The sequence below is a fragment of the Mauremys reevesii genome, linkage group 16 (genome assembly GCF_016161935.1).
Source record: "Mauremys reevesii isolate NIE-2019 linkage group 16, ASM1616193v1, whole genome shotgun sequence".
Taxonomy (NCBI): domain Eukaryota; kingdom Metazoa; phylum Chordata; order Testudines; family Geoemydidae; genus Mauremys; species Mauremys reevesii.
In genome coordinates, this window is record NC_052638.1 from 26,303,370 (window position 1) to 26,320,157 (window position 16,788).

The 16,788-nt window shown below is 39.6% G+C and overlaps 1 protein-coding gene across 4 annotated transcripts in view; it reads right to left on the reverse strand.

Annotated features, from left to right (window-relative positions):
• Positions 1-16,788, reverse strand: part of LOC120384350 (transcription initiation factor TFIID subunit 4-like) — a 195,573-nt gene that overhangs the window by 2,642 nt on the left and 176,143 nt on the right. The gene's annotated exons all lie outside the window — the stretch shown is intronic.

Below are 16,788 nucleotides of genomic sequence, written 5' to 3' on the forward strand. Positions count from 1 at the left end.
GTTGGTTCTAGAATGGAAAGCCTGCTACACCGGAACATTGAGGATTTTTCCATTTAGGAGACCACTGTTGGTTTGTACAACTTTTCATTGCTTCCAGGTGATTTTTAACAAAGAAAAATATTAAATAACTTAGAAAATAAGGATTTGAAATATCTACATTATTTTGAAAAACTTCTAGAATGTTTTTGAGGAGTTCTAGTCGGTTTCGAAACCCAAAACTTACCTGGATTCATCCATTCTTCAAAATGCTCCCAAGGTGTTTTTTTTTTTTAAAAGATAAAAAGTTTTATATTCAAGGATCTTTACTGTAGCACATTAAAAAAACATTTACTTATATGCAACTCTAGTCCCGAAGAGGAAAAATACAATACATTCTGAATAGGGCATAGAGTTGCCGATTTCTTCATTGCCTTTCTCTTCACTCGCCTTGAGAGAGAGAGAGACTCACACTTGCATGACTATACTGCTCATGAGTTATTTCTCCTCTGTCCAGTTATTAAACTACTGTGAATGGGGGAAATCCTGTTCCCCAGCTCCATGAAAACAAAAGGCTCTGAATATAGTGGAACAAATGTGGACATGCTGTACAGGACCGGGGGATGGGCAGTGGAGATGCCCACAACCACAGTCAATTATAGAGCATTACATCTTGGGAGCTCCCTGTGTGGAGTTGTATTCTGAGACTGGGACAGTGAAGTCAAAGATTCACCAGCTAAATTTTACCACAAAGAGGGCAATGTTTGCAGCAACTGAAAGGGTTGTTCATCCACCACTGAAGCCCGAGGGTCTCTCCAATGGACAGCCCATTACTCTAGCTGTTTCAAGTCACACTGCGCATTCTTAGCAGGGACCAGCATCACCAGGGCCAGCTCTAGGACCCAGCAAACCAAGCACCTGCTTGGGGCGGCACAATTTCAGGGGCAGCATTCCGGACATCCTTTTTTTTTTTGGGGGGGGGTTGCTTCGGCAGTGGCGCTCCAGGAGGGTGTTTTGTTTTGGTTTTTTTTGGCTTGGGGTGGCAAAAAACCTAGAGCCAGCCCTGAGCATCACATGAGCATCTATTTTTACTGTACCATGTATGTGACAGCAATATCCACATGATAAATTGCAGAACCATATGAAGAAGTGCATGTATCATGCACCTTCTGACGGCCTCTCACCTGCACTCTGATCACTCATGTGTTTCTGCCAGGGTCATTGTCATTTTTCCAAAACTCCAAAAAGCTAACTTCTTTTTCTAAGTAACCTGACTTAGACAGGTTTTCCTCCTTTCACTCCAAATGCTGAACCTCCTTTCCCCCTCCTACAAATTACGCTGGCCTGAAGTCCAGCACAGTTAATGCTGGACCCGTGACAGACTTATTTGTGAGGAAATGAAACTATTCCAAACTCATGCTGATAATACTTTTATACTACCATAGCATGTCAGTTTAGACACATATTGCAACTGTAAAGTATTAACAGAATGAAACGATCTAATTTTCTCAAACATTTTCTTCATAGAAAGCTTGCTTTCAAAAAAAAAAAAGCTGCAAATTCTATTTTTTCTACTCTGAAAACCACTGTAGCAAATAAGTACTATGTGTTCACTGGCCAAAGTGGCTGGAATGAAGAAGAAATAAATCACACTTGTTACATTTATTTTCTGAAATACTTAATTTTTTGTTGGAAAGAACTTTTTTTTTTTTTTAATAGCGGGTAGAGTAAAAGTGACATTTGTAACCTGAAAGCCAGGTTTATGTTTTCCTAATAGCCCCAGTATTGTAAGACACTCAGCTATCCAATACCATTTTGTGATTTAGTTTTACAATGCAGATTTTTATGAACAATTTTAGAACAAAGAATGCATTTAAATTGATGGAACACTAATTTAAACCTGTCAATGCAATCTCTACTTTAGAATGACACCAATTTCTGTTTGGTATCGCACTGTACTTAAAATCATTCTGCAATGCTCCATATGGCAAAAACATACACTATTAATTGCCACAGATTTTTTAAATTATTTACAAGAATGCAAACACAGTTAAAACTAATTGTGGAGCATAGTAAGATTGAAGTAATACATATCTGACAAAAAACCACATTTTTATCAGTGTGATAGATTTTTCATTAATAAGCTCTGTGTTGCCTGTATCCATAGCAACTAATAAAGGAGTCACAAAGATAAAAGCTCTAATAAAAACATAAATGGCTAGAAATTGTTTACAACCTTTATTTCAAAGCCCACCACGTTCAAGCTATCACGCCCACTTCAAGGTATATATCATAACTATTTTTTGTAAAGCAATGAACTACTGCTTTTAATGCAAGAAGGACCTTTAGAAGACAGGATTTAGACCAGGAAAATATTTACATTTCAGTTTGTTCTGCCCCTTCATTTAGAAAGGACATACAGAAATTGGCTATGGGCAACTTCATTTCTCTATTCCCCTATTCCATTTTCTGTCGTCCAGCCTTGCTGCTCCATCCCACACTGGGGTGGGGTGGGGTGGGGTGTGTTTATATTCACTTTTCAGGTTGCAAATCTCAGGGAATAAGACGACAGTACAGAGCAGTTGGCTTCTCCTCCGTTAGGCTCCACCCATGTTCTTTGTGCTTTGCCCATGCGCATGCAACATGACACTCAAAAGTGAATTGAGTATCTTCATTTTGCACTGGTGCACAGAGCAGAATGGGAAAGAGAGGCTCAGGAAATCAAATAGAGAAGCAAGCATTCAACACATGGTACCGCCATGTTCTCTGCAGAGACTAGCTCACTGAAGTCAATAGGAATCTCTCTCTCGACTTCCATGGACTTTTGCTCAGACCCTAGCAGTACAGTAGGGCAGATGGCTGTGTGTATATCTGTTTTTTTAATGATACTGTTGGATTGCCAAACTGTCTGAGACAGTGAGATTTGAATCTATGATCTAAAAGCGAGAAATGGCAGAAAAGGGTAACTCTGGTACATTGGCCTGTTTAAGGGCACATTTGAGGCATTTTAAACTCATTTCCCATGTAATGCAGCATTTGGGATGTATTTCTCAGTTTGTCTGCTGCATTTATGATGGTCTCCTATACAAAACAGACATTTCAGGAAAAGCAGAACAAAAATGATGGAAATAAAATACTGTTCAAAGCTACACTAGACCACCAGGTAAGCACCAAATATGTTCCAAAGAAACACACGCTCAATGTGGATGTGACAGAATGTACAAAAAAACAGACAATTTTTCATTGACATTAATCCAAAACACCACCCACTATCACTGAGACAGAGTCAAAATGCCCCTACGCATTAAATTACAGTAACATCACCAGACGGACATTAAAAATAGGCTTAACTGCTCACAAAAAGTATGCTACTACCTTTAGCAAGCAGAATTGCCTAACTTACACATGTAACAAAGGATGTATTTTAAGTTATATAATAGGGGTTGCAATAGTGAACCAATTAAAAAGTTACACATTTCCTCAAATCTGAAAAAAAAATTCAAGTTTTAAAAACGTGAAAGAACTGTGGAGATACGCTGTGAGATTCCAGCTGGAAAATACAAAGACAAGGGCCAGTGCAGAAGACTGCATTTAATATTTTATCCATCCCTCCTTTACCAGAAAACAACTCAGTCTTGACATCTCTCCTTTGAACACAATCTTGAACTGAGGCTATTGCGTCTCTGCGACCCAGAGAAACAAGGCAATAACGATAAAACAGATCTACTAGTTTTCTTCCCAGGCTACATGGCCTGGCCTTGTGGCAGACTAACACTTCAAGCGAAGGTCCAGAAGTGGGAATCATGAAGTAACGCTTCAAAGTAAAGCCAAGACACAGATGCCTGTGGCTCCTGGGGTTCCTAGTTGTCATGTCTGGGTAAGAGAGGGGGCAAGGATGGTTGAGGTTCAGACTTCTGTATTTTGAATGTAGCTTCAAAAGCAACAGGGCCTGGTTGGGGTGTATTGGAGGGGAGATGTTTGATACAGGGGGAAGTGAATTGGGTGAAGATACCGGGAGTCTTGTCTTTCCAGTTTCAATTAACTCAACTGAGAGATGGGGCATCTCTTATCTGGCTTTAAAAGTGAGAGGCCTTTGTGGTCAGAGGGTAATCTTTGGGATAAAATTTAGATAGGTGAAAGAGTGCACTGGAACAGATTAGAGCTACGGGGCAGAGGCACAATGCAAATGGATGAGCATGTTAGAGTGTTGGTGGAAATCACTGGGAGAAATTGGTTAGAGTTATCAGCCCCGTAACTGATGGCAGATGGCAACCATTTGTAAATAAACCCTGCAAACAGATACAGTTATGGCAAAAAGGGTACTTCTCCATCTCCCCCATGTAAGAGGAATGCAGCCATTTGCTTTGGATGTAGACGTCGCCACACTTCCTAATACCTTTGTCAACCCAAGATTTGATGACTCCACTTGGGACATTTGGGAAGGTGATCTTTGCCCAGAGCGTAGCATAGTAACCAAAGTCTGAATCTGGAGGTCATAAAGGGATAGGTAAGTCTTCATGTAAAATAAATGTTGCTGCAGGAGCACTGTCACTAGGCAGGACTTCTCCCCAGCTTACTAAGGACTCGCTGCGATGCGCACGATCTCTATGTAGTTTTATTGTCCGACTTAGGTCAGATCAACACAAACACAATTGCTCAAGTCACCCTCGGTTACAGCTCCCAGGGTTTTTTTCCCCCTTTAGTTCTCAGGTTCATTCTGCAGCCCCTCCCAGGGACTCTCAATGTCCTGCTGCTCCTGCTTCCCTGCCTCCCCCGCTCAGGGGACTGTGGCAGTCCTAGCTCTCCAGGAATCACTACTCCCAGGGAGCAGGCAGTGAAAGCCTCATGCCCACCCCTTTCCTAACTGGCCCTAACTCTGAATCACCGAGGTGTCTCCACGCCCTCCCCACTCATCTGGGTCTCTATGTAAACCCAGGTGCCCTCTTTTAAAGCTCAACTGGGGTCAGCTGACCAGTCACAGGTGCACTTGTCCTCTTAAAGGGACAGTGTCATGACAAGCACCCTCAACACAAAAGAGAGGGAGCTGCTGGCAAAAGCTTTTCCCTGAGGGTCCCTTGACTCTGGAACATGGTCCCAACACCTTGCTCTGCCAGAGCCCGGGTGTGTTAGGCTCCCCTTTCTTTGGGGCATTTGAGGAGGGGATGAGTTCAGGGTAGAATGGAGGGGCTTGCTAACTAGTGTAGCAGAGTGGGAATGAACTAGGATTATGTGGTTCTCCATGGATTTTAGCAGTTCAATGCATTTATTGATTATTGTTTTGTTTCAATATTAGGAGTCTCAAAGCCTGGGGAAGGAGATGGTAGTTGTATGCTTGAAAAAAATCTAAGTAAATAAAGGTAAAGTGGACATATAAATACTGAGCTAGAGAATGCAGGGAAGAATAGAGAAGTACAGAACTGTTGTGGCTTAGAGGCTACCGCAGGGAACTGGGAGTCAGGGGACCTAGATTCAAGTGCTCAATCTGCCACTGGGTTACTGGGGCCCTTGGGAATGTAAAAAACAACCCCCTCTCCTTTTTGCCTCGGTTTCCCCATCTGTAAAACTAGAATACCACCTGTGTGATTTTAGATCTGTGACTGAAAGGGGCTTTATAAATGCAAAGTAATTATTATTTATAATTAGCTGTCCCACATAATTTAGGGCTCAAATCAGCTCCCAATGAAGTTAATAGGAGTGGTTTCATTGATTCCAATGGGAGATGACTCAAGCTCTTAATTAGCATAACCAAAATGTGATATGTAAAAAAATGACCTTTTAACAGCACCTCATAGATTAGCAGTACTGCATGAAACAATAAAATTGTGGCCAAACTCAATCCTACAAAAAGTCTTAATATGCATGATGTAGAGTCCTTACAAAAGATTTGTTTTCTAAAACTATTCCTCACCAAAAGTCACCATTTAGCCTTTCGAATCAACAGCATTTATAAAATGGATTAAAGTTCATTATTTCTTTAGGAAGCCAGTGATTTTCATTTGCAAACATTTTTGGCTCATACTAGTTCAGTGCAACTGCTCCTAACTACTTGGTTCTGGCACGCGCTTGCTTGTTACACCCTCTTTGATGCAAATACATCTCATTTCCCCTGGGCATATAAACACACACCTCACCCTGCAGTCAAACATCAGAAAAACTGATTTTCACGAGTATTTACAAGCGCCTTAAATACCAACACAATTGCAACATTTCACAGACAGCATGCAGTAATTTTTAATGTCACGAAATGATGAGGAAGGTTAAGTATACTGAGCCATGATGTTTAGAAAATTCTCTCATTAAATGTGATCCTTTCAATGGATATGATTCAAACTGAGAAAAAAGTGGGCGGCCATTACAAGAAGAAAGCTTTCTGAGGTTTCCTTCCCTTAATATATGGCTTTGTTTAGCACAATATAGTACCATATTACAATGGAAACAGTCAGCTTTATAAAACTACTTCACCTCAAAACCTTCCAGCTGGAAGAGACTGGCATTCACTACGAATTTGTCCACCTATCCTTTCTTGTAAGAGAGCATTACCCACAAAAACACAACCTGATCTCTGGCAGAAATTGGTTATGCAACACTATTTCTAAACAGAGAGTAACAACCTTGGGAGGAGATCAGTGCACCAGTCTGCCTGAATGAAAATGAGTGATGGGGTTATGTCTAGCTTTGCCTACTGAAGGGGATTAGCTCAGGATGCTCAAGTGCCTGAGCACCCATATGTCATTCTCACAGAGATATCAGTCCATTTGAAAAGTTTCAGTCCCCTAAATCAATTTATGCACAGTGTCCCATGCATAATTACGGTGGGCAAGAGAAACTGAATTTCTGCCCACACAGCGATTTATCTTTGGGTTGTGCAAAGAAAGCGGCTTTCTGATGGCTGCCATTCATTAATGAGAGAGACAAGGTGGGTGAGGTAATATCTTTTATTGGACCAACTTCTACTGGTGAGAGAGACACAGAGCTCTTCAGGTCTGGCTTGTCTCTCCCACCAACAGAAGTTGCTCCAATAAGATGATATTACTTCACCCACCTTGTCTCTCTAATGTCCTACCACCTGGCTACAACAACACTGCATGCATTCATTAATAACAACAGTCATTTGGCTGGTTACCTGGGATTCCACCTATAGCAGATGGCACCTTTATCGGAGTGGAACATGCCGGCTGTTAGGATTGTTCTCAAACAGCACTGCTCCCTAACATCATTAGTCACCAAGACTTAGGTTCTTATTAAAGGCGTATTTGTTCTTTTGTTGGCCTTCCACTGTAAATCCTCTGTTTGGATTTTGATCTTGACACAGCTGCAACTTGTCAGGATCTTGTATTTTATTTTATTTTTTTGCTCTCTGTGCCATGGGTTATAGCTGTTGGCATTATTGTTCCAGTGTCTACGTTAAGGACAGCAAACTCGTTTCAGTAAAATGAGAACACACTCAAAGGAAAACCCAAACTAACTTCAGAGTCAGATCTGTCTGGAATTCTAAGTCTCCTCCACCTGTAGCCAGCACCACTTCACATACCCAAAAGAGCTCCAAATGGTACCTCCCCACCATTTGGGCAGGTTGGCAGAGCGCTATTCACTCCCTCTGAAGAAGATGTAGCTTGCAGATTGAGAGTGACAAACAGAACTGAAGGCCAAACAGGAGATATAGGCTGAAGGACTGTCCAGTGGTTAAGGAAATGGGGACTCTCAAAGATAACCATTCAAAACTGCCTGGACCATATTTTCAAAATAAATGAAGTACAACTGTGCTCCCAAATGCAAAAATCAACATTAAAAGACTTTTATGGTTCCATAGTAAGAAAATCAAAAGTCAGAAAATACTAAAATAAGATTGCCCACATAAACTTAACTATGACCTCTTGTGCATTATGGTGCAGTCTTCAACTACATTTCTTAGATAATATAAAATAGACATATATTATATTCTGTTTACTATAATATGTGCTATTTTAATAAATATATTTTACCAACAGCTATAGATACATGTATATAGCATTTGTAATGTAAAAACTTGTATATTACACCAATTTCAAATCATTCAGTACATTTTATTGGCGTTATTGGGAAAATACTAGCAGAATGTAGCTACACTTGACTGTGGTCACTAGAATTTACAGTGACCTCCAGAGGGCTATGAGAAAATACATCCTTTTAATCTTTATTTGGCAACTTGTGTTTAAAGATCAGATGTTTTAATTTCACACTCTCATAACACCTGGTTAATCACTACTAAACTACTTGGAACTAGTTGCATTTATAATATTATTGTCTCAATCAAGCAGTCATTACCAATCAATCATTTGTCTAAATCACTCTCTTAAGATTCATCTCAATAAAATAGGCATGCTTCAAAGTAGCAGCATGCATGGTAAAAATAATTTACAATTATATAGCACCTTTCATCCACAAATACTTGACACATTGTATACAGAGCACCATGGAACTGAAGAAACCTTTAAGGGAGCGGGCAGCAGTCAGTTGTCTACACAGCATGCTGCACAAGAATGAGGGAGGTGAACGTTTATGCACTGATACAAGGGGAAACCCCTTAGTCTTATGAAATATATCATGGGCTCTTTAACACATACAGCCAACAGAGGTTCAAGATTTACGGGCTGGTCTGAAAAATCTACATAGTAAGCTGCTGGAACTCTGCAAAACTGCCTTGAATCAGCAGAACAAAGCTCCTCCCACTGTCAGGAATCTTATTTCACAGAAAAGGTCACCTGCATGCAGGAAGGCCTCACAGGCCACTAACAACAACAAGCTGAGAGTAGGACTGGAGAAACAATGCCTTCCCCTTCCAAGAATTCAGTCCATTGACATAAGCAGTAGTCATGGAAGCACCAGCAATAATCAGGGCCACCAGCCCTTCCTGGATGGTAAAGTAGATAACACCTAGCACTCCTAATGACATAAGTTGTCAACACTTCCTTAGCTAAGGGGAATCTCCCCCACCCTCTCCTAAAACATGCAGCAATCCAACCAGTGCTAAAAAAACACCCATCACTTGATGTTAAACAGGTCACAAACTATTGCCCAGTGCCTAATCTCATTCTTTCATGCAATTTAATCAAGCTAGCAAAAAATCTGTGTCCAACATCGTCTCAGACAACACGGATGATGTGCTAGAAGTATGTCAAAGATACTGAGTTCTACATCAAACAAACACCATTAATTCCTGCCCTGCCCACTAGTGTGCAGACCCTGTTCCAATGATCCCTGGCCAGTGTAAGAGCCCCTCTGGGACTGTTACAAGCCAACGACACTTAGTAGCCATAACCTAGTATAGTTGGCCCTGGGGGCCAAACTGGCACTCAGCTTCACACAGCCCCAGAAATGTGGCACATCTTTGATACATCTGAGAACTCTGTTCCAATAGATGACAAAAACCTAGGTTCTGTTTTTAGCTCTGCCACAAAACTCCTATGTAACCTTGGAAATCACTTAACTCTATTCCTCTGTTTTGTCATCTATGAAATGGGGGTAGGGATATTTGATGCTTGGCATTGTCATATAAGGTTTGAGAAATGCAGAGAATTATTAAGGTCAGTCAGCCAAAATGAGAATAGAATTTTTGCCTCCTTCACATGTGACAATTGGTCATCTCTCTTGCTCTCTTTTTTCCTTCTTCAGATAAAAGCTGAATAAAACTATTTCGTTTTAAACTGTTCATTATCTTTCTGTATCCTTGACTCCACAGCTAGTCTACCTTAAAAATGTCATGTTTTAGATCCCCCCACTTTTTGCAAGGTGCTCAGTAGCTGCTAGGCTCTGTGGTCCCCAAATCTTTTCATCCATGTTGTTCACCAACTTGCTCTTCGTTGCAGGTATAGACCTTGCCATAGTCTCAATCCACAGACATCTTGCAGCTACCACAACTTATTGCCTTACTTGGATTCCAATGAGTGATTTACCTGAGTAAGAACTTCAGGATTTGGAGCTGTATTCTTGTAGACATAATTATGTATAGAATAACCTCTTTATTCTGCGTATGTGTGTGTGCATACATTATATATATATAAAACACACACACATTTCACCTGGAATGCTCCTCCTCCTATGCTTCGCAAATATTTAATCAGGTGCTGCTCCCTTTGAAATACAGACCCTGCCAATTATTTTTTTGTTGTCAACATCAAGGCAGTCTCTTTTACTCATCTTTCAACAGCAGTTTACACTCTAACACAAATATTTTTGTATCCTTGCCCATCTTACTCCAGTCCAATCATGTTGCATATCCCTCTACTTGCCATCACTGTGAGACAAAGAAGTTCAAAACATCTCTGGAGGAACTGTGATGGATCAGCCAACAGAGAAAATGGTCCCTAGAATCTTATTTGATTCTCATCTGATTTCTTTTCCTTTATATTTGTTCAAAATCATTACCTGCATTTTGCATTCTTTGATTTTGGCTGGTCCTTCATTTTGTAATCTGTATGATTTTGTGACTTATTCAACAAGAAACTTAGAACACTGGAACTGTTTTGATATTGTCAGAGAAAAACCGAGTTCTCACTCTCAGGTTGGGTGCAGCAAGTCAGATACTTTCTTTTGCATCCGAAGAAGTGGGTATTCACCCACAAAAGCTCATGCTGCAAAACGTCTGTTAGTCTATAAGGTGCCACAGGATTCTTTGCTGCTTCTACAGAACCAGACTAACATGGCTACCCCTCTGATACTCAGATACTTTATTATCTCTAGCAATTGCCTGCAGGGAGAGACCTAAACAGGTCTCTCTCCAAGTAAACAATTACAGCACGCATTTATACCTTTGTTACATACAATAATGGGTAACAGCTGTATTTTGTTTACATAGGTCATCCTGATATCTTATTTTTCTCACCTCTATTTAGACTAGTCTACATTCCCTACTTATCTAACACAAGGTCGCAACAACTTCTCACACAGTTCTCGCATTATTAGGGTTACAGCTAGCCTGACTTGCTCACAGAGGGGACTATTTGCATTGAAATCCCCTTCACGTTCCCGTCCATTCTTTCTCTGCTTCCACAATATCAATATCTGGAATACATATAACAGCAGAATTTAAGTGTTTCAAACCTAATCAAGATATACCTAATTGCTTGCCAAGTAAGGGCTATTTTTCTTTGCCTCTCCCTTTGGTAAAGACATGTTGAGCTGAAGAAATGTAGCAAATGGGATAGGACACCAGCTGGGTTCTGGGGGTGGGTGCGAGTATCTGGGCTAGGCTGGGCTCTGGGGAGGAGGGGTTCGAGTGTATTGGCACGGGGGGCCCACAGGTGGGCTCTGGGAGGGAGGGGTTGTGGGTGTTTGGGTCCCCTGGCTGGGCTCTAGGGAGGGGAAGGGAGCAGAGAAACGGGAATTGGGTTATCATAGGGGTTTCTTTAACTCTCTACTCCTGAGGGAATTTTTGTGTGTGTCTGTATTGTTACAGGTTTCAGAGTAGCAGCCGTGTTAGTCTGTATCCGCAAAAAGAACAGGACTACTTGTGGCACCTTAAAGACTAACAAATTTATTTTAGCATGAGCTTTCGTGAGCTACAGCTCACTTCTTCGGATGGATAGAATGGAACACACAGACAGGAGATATTTATACATACAGAGAACATGAAAAGGTAGAAGTATGCATACCAACAGGAAAGTCTAAGCAATTGAGATGAGCTATCATCAGCAGGAGGAAAAAGTCTGTATTGTTACAGACTTACTTGCTGACTGGTATTTTGAAATAAATTATCAAAATAATTGAAACTGGCGTAATTATGTAGTATTATTTTGACAAATAAAATTTTCAGAATTTTAAAATATTGTGTGCAAAATTTTTTATATTTTGGTGCAGAATGCGCTCAGGAGTATCTGCACTGGGGAACCTTTAGTATGCACCAGCAGAGTCTACATGGACCAGTTAATATGGATCGTGTTAGTGCACTTTACAAATCAAACCCCAGTATACATTAACTGCACCATGTAGACAAGCCCTAATTGTCTAGTCTTAATGGTTGTGAAGAAAATCTTACGTGATCCGAGTGTAGCTCAAAGCAAAATCTTCCTGATTCTGCAGATGGTGTCAAACAAAAGCCCTTAGAGGTGTGAACTGCCCTCATTCATCTCAACTAATTTTCAACTCTTAAGCCTAATTATGACACATTAAGAGCAAGATTTTCAAATAATTTTGTTATGCAACTGTGTGCCTATTTTGAGCAGTCCCAGCAATTCTGTGCACAAATTAAATATTTTTTGCGCCAATGCCCAAATAAACAAAGAGAGAAAAAACAACAATGGAACTAGAAGTGCTTAGCGTAAGTTTTTCCATTGAATGATGTTGTATGCAACAGTCACTGTGTTAAAAGTTTAGTCATAAGCTAAGTACAGTAGTACAAACCTCCTACAGTTTTCACTGAGGTCCTGTGAATGGAGGGTAATGTATGCCCCTAATTTGTAAATCCAGGCCATAAAACCACTTAAATATGCAATGTGGCTCTCTTCACAGAATGAACATCCTTGGGTTGGAATCCTCTCCCACTTAAAGCTTAGAGCTGGTCAGACTAACTCAGGAGTCCCCTACTTACGTCCTGGACTCGCATCCACCTTGAAATTACACAAAATACTATCTTAGAGCATGGATGAAACAAACCAAGCAGAAACCCCTCTCATGCATCATCTGATGAGGCTTCACAAAGTCTAATATTTACATTTAAAAGTAGAAATTATCTAAAATTAATATCTGGTGGTCTCGTACATTCAAGCAGCAATGAAATTTTAAGATCTAAATATTATTACCTTCAGCATACAGGACAAACAGTGTGTTGAAAATTAATCACTTGAATAGGAAATGAGATGTTAAAATTTGTCAATAGAGAGATATTTTTATCCTTTCATGTATTTTTGCAAATGTCAAGGAATACAGTTGATGATTGGTATAAATAGGGTGACCAGACAGCAAGTGTAAAAAATTGGGATACACTTTTTTTGGGAAGAGGTGGGGAGTAGAGTTGCATGTATAAGACAAAACCCCTAATATCGGGACATTTGGTCACCCTAGGGGTAAATCAGATTGGGTAACAGTGAATGAGGAAGGATCATGTACAGTGGGAACTGGCTATTCATTTCCAGATTTCTTAACATTTAGGAGAGACATCTCATGCCCCAAACTCCCCTGCTCCCTCCATGCTCCTCATGGTTCTCGCCATCTTCTTTCTACGTTCCACCCGGGTCCCACGCACACACCATCTGTGCTATACTGCTTATCATGCCCTGCTGCCTCCATTTCCATATCCCCCGCGCCTCTCCTTTTTTCATGCCCTGCTCAATTCTCCTAGCACCAAGCAACCCCTTATGTCTCATTCTCTTTCATACTCCCATCTATCTTCACTGTTCCATACCCACACTCTCCATGCCCCGACTCTAATCCCCTGCATACTTCCCTTGCAAGCCTTCTGCCAAGTACTGTACACCCCTTTTCTGATCCCCATGTCCTCTCCCCTACCTTCATTCCATGCTTCCCTCTATGCTCTCCAATTTCTTGCCCCCACCCCCAGAAGCTGACCCTTATCCTGTCACTATCACAGCACTAGAGCCCAGAGCATAATTTTGTGTCAGCCCTCTATGCACCCCTTAATCCATGTCCTTCCCATACCCTTCTCTCTATACAGTCTCCTGTACTCCTGCCACTATGCATTACTACTACCCCTCTTTGGTCACATACCCTCCAAATCCATGTCTCCCAATCTGTGGCTCAACCCAGCAGCTGATGAAAAAGCAAAGCCTGGAGCCAATAGCAGGTCAGTTTAAATTTATAAACATTTATTGTACTGCACATTTAAGCTTTGCTCTTTATAAAATTATCAACAATTCTTTATCTCGCCCCGTTCTCTGCAATCTCCAAATTGCTGCTTTCTCCACTGACTCCCACCCAAAACCCAAAAGGCACTTCTCTGCAGGATGGCCAACAAAACAACACATTTTTGAGTTTCTATGCCAAACTATTTTGGAGAAAATTTTGGTTCGTAACTTTAAAAGTCCTTTTAAAAAAAAATTTTTTTTTTAAACCAAAGCTTCCATAAAAATCCCTACTGTGGACTGAGATGCAACATGAAAAGCTTCAGAAAGATCAGCTTCTTTTTTAGGAAACTGATATTACAGCTCACACAAAGTTGTACAAGTAGTTAAGGAAGGGACTTAAAAACAGAAGTAGGTTGAATACATGAACTGAGGGTACAATGAATACAGGAATACATCTGCAAGAAATTTTGCAACAACACTGTGAATAAGATATAGCCTCTGGAAAGTACAAGCTACAAGCCCAATTAGCAAAGACTTTAACTAATTATACATTTATATAACAAAGTTATGATCCAGTATTACCATATCAAGAAGTGAAAAATTCTTGTCAAATTCCTGAAATCGCCCCTAAACTGGTAACTTTAGTATCTTGTTAAAGTTGAATACCATTCAGAGTACTTTAGGAAGAGATAAATTAACAAGTAAAAGTAAACACCAAAGATCTACCATGATCTCTGCTTGATTAAGAATAAATTTCAAATATATAGATATTTATTGCACCTAAGTTAGATAGGATGTTAAAATCAAGACCAACAAAAATCAGAGGGGTCAGTAGTAACAAATCTGTTTAATAATTAAAACAGATATTACAGTATAATGGGAAACAATTCTCAAAGATACAAAATAGCATGTATAAACAAAATAACAGACAAAAGACAAAATTGTGTGGTACCAACTGAAGAAGCAAAATAGATCAAGACTGACAGTTTCCCAAAGTGACAATGACCAACATATTAACTGAAATTTCTCATACAAATAATTACTAGGGAAATAGGCCACAGCTACAGAACAACCACCTTTCCAAAATACTCGCCAAAAATGGAGATTAGTAATGGGACGAATTTTGGCAAAGTTAAACAAAAGGCAGTGGAGCATAATATAGTCAGTATCTTTGGATGGGAGCTGGCACAACCAATCAACAGAAATATGAGAAATAAGATTTACTAAATTAATTAGTGAAGGCAAATGAAAAAATGTGAGATTCAGAATGTGCTCACTAGTATGGAATGATGCTACTGGCCTATTTTTACCATTGGCAACAAGATATGAGAAACAGCTAGCTCTAGTAGAAGCAAGTGCATTATGATACAACACAACATGAGCATTATAAAATGCGAGATGAATCTCAAGCCCAGAGGCTCTTTAGCACCACTCCAAATCACAACTCTCTGCCTTCATTTTTCTCCTTTGCTACCATTCCACTTCTCCAAGTATTTCTGATTTGATTAACCCTTTTTTCTCTTTATTGTCTGATATTTTCAATTTTTCTAACATAAAATCAGATTCTTAAAAAGATAAATTGAATAATAATGGTAGAAACTATACTGTGGGTGCCACATTTTCCAAAGTGCTCAGCACTCAGTAGCTTCCATTGTTCTCAATGGGAACATGACCACTTCATTGGTACCTAAATGAGAGCAAAGCTCTTTGGAAATCCGGTCTCAGTTGTGGGTAACGTGCACTTTTGAAAATCCAGCCCCAGATGAATAATTACAGAAACCACAGATCAAGGCCTGTTCTTGGTGCTTTGAATTTAACTTTGATTACTTTTTCTACAGTCTGTTTATAACCAAGATCAATAAGATTTAATTAAACCACCTAATTTATATTAGCCATTTTGGAATAATCAGTGATTTATTTTTGGACTTGGTTTAAGATCTTATCATCTCCACTTTGGTACTTTGAGTTACATAATTACTAACTACAGTCCTTTGATTATCCTGGCCTGAAATATGTGACATCACTGAACAAAATATTTTAAGCAAATGCTATATATTCATGTATACAATTGATCCTTTTTGCTTTCTTAAAATCTGTGTTAGAATCACTAATTTTTCAGCATAACATATATATACTACTACCTGCATGTGTTATGTAGTAACATATGGTATTGTAGGTTATAACTATTTTACCATCTGTTCTATCTGAACTATAACCTTTATAATCCCATATCAGCTTTTGCCAGTAACTACTGCAATTCTTAGATCTTGGCTTCCACTTACCCTTTTAAAATTAAATTGTAGCAAAATGGATGGCTGGGTTATATGTTGTTCTTCAGAAGCCTTCACTGCTCCCCAGCTGATGTTAGATGGTCAAAAGCCAAAAAAAAATAAAAATCTTTAAACCCAAAGTTTTTATTTTAGGCTGAAATCTGTCATATAACAAGGTAAATCTGTAATCAGGGAATCCTTTATCTTTCTGAAAAGACTCCTAAGATCTTGATAACTTTATTCATGCATCCATCATACCGAGATTGACTTACTTTTACATGTTATGGTCCTGATCCTGAGAGGTGTCTCTTCTACAGCAGGAATAGTGGGTACTCAGCACCTCTCAAAATCAGGATTATATTCTTTAGTTCATCATATACTATTTAGCTCAGATTCTATATAAGCAATGTGCTGTATCAAGTGGTCTGTACCTTTGCTTGGGTATAGAATAATAGGACTGGAAGGGACCTCAAGACGTCATCTAGTACAGTCCTCTGCACTCATGGCAGGACTAAGTATTATCTAGACCATTCCTGACAGGTATCTGTCTACGAACAAATGAAAAAAACCATAACTTTAAAAAAAAACAACAATGGCACAATTTAAAACACCGCAATGAAAAAAGAAAAATAACTTCTATAGAAAAAAATTGAAATGTATTGTATTACTGAAGTATATTCCCAAAAACACACAAAATGAAAAAAGAAACAGATTGCACAAGATGGCATTCAACAAAGCAGTTGAAGAATGCAGTAAAGGAAAAT